The sequence below is a fragment of the Diceros bicornis genome, unplaced genomic scaffold (assembly GCF_020826845.1).
Source record: "Diceros bicornis minor isolate mBicDic1 unplaced genomic scaffold, mDicBic1.mat.cur scaffold_181_ctg1, whole genome shotgun sequence".
Lineage (NCBI taxonomy): Eukaryota > Metazoa > Chordata > Mammalia > Perissodactyla > Rhinocerotidae > Diceros > Diceros bicornis.
This window is the reverse complement of record NW_026691078.1, coordinates 673,170-681,311: the sequence shown is the minus strand read 5'-3', so window position 1 is coordinate 681,311 and position 8,142 is coordinate 673,170. Positions and strand designations below refer to the sequence as shown.

The 8,142-nt window shown below is 42.7% G+C and overlaps 1 long non-coding RNA gene across 2 annotated transcripts in view; it reads right to left on the bottom strand.

The window, feature by feature from the left end:
* Positions 1–3,907: 3,907 nt before the first annotated feature.
* LOC131402597 (uncharacterized) overlaps positions 3,908–8,142 on the bottom strand; it is a 30,591-nt gene continuing 26,356 nt past the window's right edge. The window contains exons 1-2 of one of the 2 annotated variants that reach the window (XR_009218804.1): positions 4,611–4,861; positions 3,908–4,237 (exon numbers count right to left, since the gene is read on the bottom strand). This is a non-coding gene — a long non-coding RNA (uncharacterized LOC131402597). Of the gene's footprint in view, positions 4,238–4,610; positions 4,862–8,142 lie in introns of those variants that run through there. The other variant, XR_009218805.1, reaches the window with a different exon arrangement.

The following is an 8,142-nucleotide window of genomic DNA, read 5'->3' as shown; positions in this document are numbered from 1 at the left end:
GCTTCTCTTCTTATCTGTTCATTACATATTTTACTTTGGTTTTGAAATATTTTCCTTTGCTTTTGGGTTTCTACCAGGATCTACCCCATTACAGGATCTCCCACTCCTGACTTAATCTTGGTTCATCTATATTGTTTCTTTCCTTCTTTATTCCATAAATTTTGCATGCAATAAATATTCATCTAACACTTACTGTGCCTGCTTATTGCTTTAGATATTAAAAACAAAAATGAATTAGACATAAACCCTCGAGAAACTTCCAGCCTAGTAAAAGGTGACAGATAAAGTGCTATATGCTGAGAGAGCAAAAGAGAGCAGCAATTTACTCCAAAAGTGCAGGAAAAGGCGTCACTACTGAGATGGGTCTTGATGGCAGCTGAAGAGATGGCGGTCGATGCAGAATGAGCAGCATGAACAAATCGGGGCAGACGGGTAATAAAAAGCATGCTGTGGAAGGTGTGGGGGATGGGTTTGGCACCTGAAGGAGCACTTGGGGGCCATCCTGATGGGATAAACATCACCCCGTGTTCAGTGAGTCAGCATTGATGGCTCCAAGCAAGCAGATAACAGATTTTATTTGTATTTCAAGAAAGTCAGTTAAACATGCAGGGGGTATAGCCCTGTGATGGTTAATTTTATGTGTCAACTTGGCACATGTTTGGTCAAACACCAGTCTGGATGTCACTGTGAAGGTATTTTTATTTTTATTTATTTTTTTATTTTTTATTTTTTTAAAGAGAAACTATTTATTTATTTTTGTGTGTGTGTGAGGGAGATCAGCCCTGAGCTAACATCCATGCTAATCCTCCTCTTTTTTTGCTGAGGAAGACTGGCTCTGAGCTAACATCTATTGCCAATCCTCCTCCTTTTTTTTTTACCCCCAAAGCCCCAGTAGATAGTTGTATGTCATAGCTGCACATCTTTCTAGTTGCTGCGTGTGGGACACGGCCTCAGCATGGCCGGAGAAGCGGTGTGGCGGTGCACGCCCGGGATCCGAACCCGGGTCGCCAGCAATGGAGCGCTCGCACTTAACCGCTAAGCCACAGGGCCGGCCCACTGTGAAGGTATTTTTAGATGAGATTAACATTTAAATCATTGAACTATGAGTAAGCAGATGATCCTCCATAATGTGGTGGGCTATATCCAGTGAGTTGAAGGACTTAAGAGAAAAAGACTGAGGTTTCCTAAAGAGAAAGGAACTCTGCTTCCAGACGGCCTTCAGACTCGAGCTGCAAAGTCAACTCTGGCCAGAATTCCCAGCCTGCCTGCAGATTTCAGACTTGCCAGCATCCACAATCATCACAGTCATTGAGCCAATTCCTTAAAATCAATCTCAATCTCTCTCTCTATTGATAGATAGATAGATAGATGATAGATAGATAGAGATAAATGATAGATTAATAGATAGATGATAGATGGATAGGTAGATAGATAAATAAAGATAAAGAAATATATCTCCTATAAATATCCTATTGATTCTATTTCTCTTGCTAATACAAGTGACCACTGGTAACTACATCAAAACCTCCTGTCCAGTCTTCGTGACCTCTCTGCGTGCTCAGAGCTTGGGTGATCTCTCAGGACCAATATTTGGTAGAGAACAATGGGTGGTTAGATGGATACTTCTATCCTGTGATCTAGATGCACTTGGGGTCTCCAGTGCCCTCCTTTTAGGGTCCTCTCTTTCCCTGGCACTCTCCTCCTGATCAAGGACTTAGCCTCAGGTGCCACTGCTTGGGGAGCCAGTGACCTGTCTCCACTTCCCTTTCTGGAAGGTTTCTTCTCTTTTCTCCTCTCGTGAAGCATCTGTCGTCCTTTCCCTCCGCCTCTAAACCATCCAGCACAAGCTCCGCACTACGCCTATTCACAGGCTTAAGCAGCAAATATTTTCTGTCCTGAAACACAACAAAACAAAAACACCAAAAAACTCGAAGGCAATAAATTACAAATGGTTTGATTCACATATGAAACTAGAAAAGAAAAAAACTACAAAGAAAAAAATGCAAATTTATAAGTTGCTAAATTCTCTGCCATACCAATTTGCCTGGATTCTAGATGGAAACACATTCACCCTTTCACCTTTTGGAATCTGAATTTATGGAACCCCTGCGTTTCAAGAAAGTAAAGAAAGGCCCTGCTGGCAGCCCGCCCTTGATATTCCTAACTGAAAATAGGCAGTGTCCACAGGACGGGTGCAAGGCTAAGACTTCGCACGAAATGCTCGGAAGTTCCTAAGTTCCTAAACAAATATTAATTGTACTTATAACTAAATTAATTTTTAAATTTCTGATATTAAAGAATGACACAGATCTGAGCTACTCCTACTAATAGATATCCAGTGAGCATTAAATTATTTTTTTAACAGGTGGCTTGTAATGCTACAGACCAAACTGCTTCATGTTGCTCGACATGTTAAAACATTCAACATTACAGCAGCTCCCTGTCTTCGAATTTGAGCCCTGGGTGGGCACGAGCCCCTCAGTTCAGGCTGGGAGGCCCCTGAGCTGTAGAAGTTTGGAGCCCACAGCTCTTGTTTGAACTCACCTTAACTAATTATTCTTTTCTGTCCCTGAGTTAAGGTATGATTCCACTTTATGATATGTCCAGAATAGGCAAATCCACAGAGACAGAAAGTAGAAGGGGTTCCCTCAGGGGGAGAGGTGGGATGGGGAAGTGAGGAGTGACTGACAATTGGAACGGGGCTTCTTTTTTGGGTGATGAAATGTTCTAAAATTGATTACGGTGATGGTCGCACAACTCTGTGAATATACTAAAAGCTAACTGTAGCTTTAAATGGGTAAATTTTATGGTATGTGAATTATATCTCAATAAAACTGTTATTAAAAAACAGAAATGCAATGATTTTGCTTGATACCATTGTTTACTCTTATTATAGATTTTAGAAAATATTTTGGAAGATGTTCTAGTCTTAATGAGAATTAAGGTCTCTAGACTCTGTAAAGTAAATTAGATAACCAAGCAGAGAGATCCAAAAAGTGACAGAAATGTAAAACTTCTTCTCTTAAATATACATTGTCTCATTTAAATAGTGAAAAAAAATGCCTTACAAGACATTTGTCCAAAACATCCATGAGCATATTTGGTCCACGCCAAATGGTTTTGGACATGCACCAAATGTCCTATGGACCAAATCTCTGATGGATGTTTTGGACAGGACCAAATATCAAGGACCTTTTGGCTTGGACCAAATGTCTTCTGGATGTTTTGGACAGGACCAAATGTCTGCTAATTGGGAAAATGCTGTACCTTTTACTGATTGTACATTACTCACTGGGGAAAGATAATATTACTTATTGAGGACGAAATGCGTATATATTTATATATTCATATATATATATAAAATTAAGGTATATTTGTATAGATACATTTTAAATTGTTTAAATAAATTAGGAAGTCATACTTTTTGCCTGCTGCATGTGCAGAATTGTAAATCTGCTTCAGTATATTAGTTGTTATAATTAAATACAATTTTCTCATATCATTATCACAAAATGTTTTTTTCTTAATGTACTCAACAATGAAAGTTCCCAAAGTTAAATAAATGTCTCCTTAAGAATGAGGCATCATTTTTTTTTATTGGTTTATAACATTGTAAAAATTTCAGGTGTACATCATTGTACTTCTATTTCTGCATAGATTACATCATGTTCACCACCAAAATACTAATTACATCCCATCACCACACACATGTACCGAATTATCCCTTTCACCCTCCTCCCTCCCCCCTTCCCCTCTGGTAACCACCAATCCAATCTCTGTCCATTTTAATAATGCAAAATCTCTACTACTAATTAGCTATAGAAAACAGGAGAACACAGAGTTCATTAAAGGTGCCTATGATTTTGGAATGAAACCATATGTCTGTACAAAGAAAATACTACATAACTCTGGTTGGAACCTTCTCTTCATTTTTAAAATAGTCTGAGAAAATGATCCTTGGCTCTTTAAAAATTGAAAGCAAGGCCCTGGCATAGCTTGGTTATGAAACGATAGAAGAGGAAAAGAAGTTAGAAAAAATATGCATTAATCGATATACAATGGCTTTTCACCAGCTGCTGGCTTCCAAGGCTGGGGATTTGGCAGAAGCAAGCACAGTGGATCAGAAATCTCTTGACTGGAAAAGGCCATCTCCAGGAATCTGCCTGCCCAGGGTGGCCACGATCTTCCTCTGATCTGATGAAATCTGAACCATAGGACGTGAAGAAATTCCTCAACTCTGAAAAATAATGTCAAAGATGGTTTATATCAGTAAAAAGAATATTCAAGCAGTTACTTAGAAAAAATGGAAAGGCAAAAAGACATCTGTCTGTCTATTCAGAACCATGTGTGAGGGCCTGCTGGGACGGTGGGCTGGCTGTAGGGGAACAGCAGACATTCTCTCACAGATTTGATGTTTCCGCTCTGACGCTGGGCACATCCTGAAACAAACAGATCGCCAATAAAAAGTTCTTATAACTGTGTGCTCTTGTAACACTTATAACTGTGTGCTCCATTAAGAGGATTAAAATAGGATGATGAGGTCTTCAATGACTACCGAGCTACTCCCTTTGGGGTGAGCAGAGAAGGCCTTACTGAGGGGCGCCATGAACCTGATATCTACATGGCCAGAAGGCGCCAGTCCACTTAAGATGAGAAGGGAGGGAGGCCAGGCAGAGTGGAGCCCACGGTGAGATGGCCAGTGCTGGAGGATCTCAGGGTGCTTGAGAATCAGCAAGGAGGCCAGCGAGGCTTGGAGGTCAGTGATGAACGAGAAAGTGGTGAAGGAGACGTGCACTCCAATCTGCTGGCAGCAACAGGGGAACCACAGCTGGTTGTAGAGCAGGCGAAGGGCAAGTGGCCAAGGAGGACAGTCTCCCAAAGGGTCTCCAAGCTGGAACAGGAAGCAGGAGAGATGGGAACTCCTGTGCGTGGCCAACCAGGAGAGGATGGCCGTGTCACCGGACACCTGTGCGTGGCCGACCAGGAGAGGATGGCCGTGTCACCGGACACCTGTGCGTGGCTGACCAGGAGAGGATGGCCGTGTCACTGGCAGTAGGAGGCCCTGCCCCGGGCCGTGCGGCAGGCACAGGGCCCCTTGCCCAGCACGTGGCCCTCCAGACCCACTCTGCCCCCGGCACTGTGTCTCACCCCAGCTGAGACTTTCTGGCATGGTTTGACCTCCAGGCACTTGCAGCAGAATTTGACGGCAGACGTGGGCCGGGAGAGCCCACATGAGTCACCCCAACGTGCTCAGAGAGTGTGGTGTGCAGGGGGAATTGCACCTCCCTATTACCAACATCAGCTTCTGTTGAAGCAGGAATCCCAGATTATGCAGCAAGAGCCCTGAAGGTGCTCCATCAGGACACCAGCCCCCCCATCCCATGATCATGCCATTCCTGGTCCAATGACACCAAGTCTTTGCAGAGTCCCTGGGTTTCAAAACACTCGGTGTTGTATCTCAGGCAGCTGAAGTACAGTTCAGTGCAGTGTGGGGGCAACGTGCACATGGTTGTTCCCATCCCTGTGGGAATTCTGGAGGACGGGGCTTCTCTGGGCTGTGTGTGGGGATCCTGCAGGGTGACTGGGGCTGGAAGAGGTGGAGAGCAGGGCACAGCAGCTGGGCTGTCATCCTGGCTTTGCCACATCCAACCAACGCGATTTGAGGCAAGATCTACAGCCCTCCGAAGTAGGGATAAGAAAAGTGCACGCCTCATATAGACTCACTAGAAAGCGAAAAAATAATATAAGTAAAACACCACACCCAGTGACTGGTGCATAACATCAGTGAAAGACAGCTGTTCTTATCGTAGCTGTGCCAACACTAATCAGAGATGTGGATCCCATGTCAGTAGTGGTAGCAGAGGGCGGTGGCGGCTGTGTTCTCTTCTCAGATATTTCACAGGACGTGTTTAAAGCAGAATGACTTGTTTCGTGCCATGTGCATTTCCTCCCAATCAACTGAAGGTACTGCTTAGGAGGAAACAGGTGGTCAATAAATTAGATTATTCTCGCCCCTGCCCCTTGCACCCCTGAAGAGTCTCCCCACAGTCCTGCTTTGCTGTTAAGGGGTTGGATGAGAGCAGGATCCACTGATTTGTGTCTGAGTCCTTCTACCTTCCCCACACACCACCCCGGATCTAAATCCAAACTGGTGCTTTGGAGACCTCAGCACTGGAAGGGACTTTGAAGTAGAATAAAACCTTAGGTCATGTGTAAACCATGTGTATAATACATAATATGTCTAATGTAATGACCAAAGGCTACATGAAATCCCTTCTCAGCATATTGCCCAAAACCTTACAGGCAGGTTTGTGGGAAGAAACATAATAAGGGATTTTTTTCCCCTTCTGAACATCAGAAAACATAATCACAAAGGCCACTTAAAGTTATGTAGGCAGGATGCTAGTTCTTCTAAGAAGTCAGCCTCCAAGTGAACTCTTTGTCACCGATGTTCCTCCCTCAGAGCACGCTTCCTCCAAGAACACCCTGGCCCATCTGATCTGCTGGCCACCTAAACTCCAGCACATTAATGCTTGCTACCTCTTCACTGCTTGCTGGGAAAAGTGGATAAGTGAGTCTTAGGATGTAGATGTTTGCCCCAGAAATACAGTGCATATGTTGTTAATTGGCCGCAGCTCGAATAAACACATCCACAATCGTCAGGGCCCTCCCATTCCAAATTAAAATCTTCCTGAATTTCCTCTTAAGCAAGAAAACATCTGTGTGTATAAGTGCACATGTGTGCTTCTTATAATTTATTCCTTTCTCCTCTATAAATATTTATGCATTTTTCTATTAAATTTTATTCGAAGAAAGTCTTATTTTTCTAATGGAAATTTGATGCACACCTGCATTTGGGGGTCAGTATTGAATGGCAAACTTTAGAAAGGCTCAAGCAGGAAACCCCAGTGGAAGGTGTCCCTTAAAGGGTCTTCTTTTCAAGGCAGAAGGCACAGGTGACCCATGAGATGGCTCTGTGACCATGTGTTAGTCCAGGAGACGTGATGGAAAGTGAGATCACCAAGCAGAGAGTTGAATGGTGGCTGCCAGGAGCTGGGGGAGGAGGGAATGGGAAGCTGTAATCCTGGGTATAAAGTTTCTGTTATGCAAAGTAAATAAGTTCTAGGGATTTTCTGTCCACCACAGTGCCTGTAGTTAACAACACCGTATTGTGCATTTTAATATATGTTAAGAGAATATGCTTTATATGTTGTGTTCTCACCACGAAAACAAACAAACAAAAACACACCACAAGAGAACACAAGGAAATTTATGGAGGTGATAGATATGTTTAGTACCTTAATGGTGGTGATAGTACTGTGGGTGTATGCATATGTCCAAACTCATCAAAATGTATACATTAAATATCTGCAATTTTTGTATATCAATTATGCCTCAATGAAGCTTAAGAAAAGATCTGGCTTTAAACACACAGCAGAAGCTCAATAAAGACTAATTCTCTCTTTCCTCTTTCTTTTCCTGGGGCCATACCCCAAGAAGGATCTTTATTAAAACCATTGATTTTTAAGGTAGTGGGTTTTTCCAGTGGAAACTGGAACACTACATTTTTCCAAACCAGTGATGACATATTTCAGGAAGCAGTGGAAAGGCAAATTCCAATACAGTCCAGTTTAGGCCAAGAGAAAATTCTAGACTAGGATATTATAGTCTCCAGCACTGTCAATTTACAACTCCATGAGCCAGGAACAGGAATGTTGTGTTGTTTGTGGTAAAGCTAGGGGGCTCTGTTTTCATTAGCTTCCTTCTGGTTTTCTTCGTTACATTCACTAAGGCTACAGCATATACATTACAGACAAGTCTTATTTGCGAGTCCATTTATGTGGATGAGTGAGAAGATGAAATTGTGATACACAGTTTATTAATCAGAATTTCAGACTGATGGTTGGAATTTCAGAAAATCCTTTGAAGAAAAGAATAGAATGCATCCAGCTGTGATGAGGAACATGTTCTGGGCTTAAAACTAATGTTAGAGTTGTGATGGGACAATGAGGGATTGTGGTGTTGAGTAGTGGGAACTTTTACTTACGCAAATTTTCTTTCTTCCTTTGCCAATACCAGAATTCACTGCTTTAGCCTTTTGAAGATCACTCAGTGGGACCACTTTCACCTGCTGGGAATGTT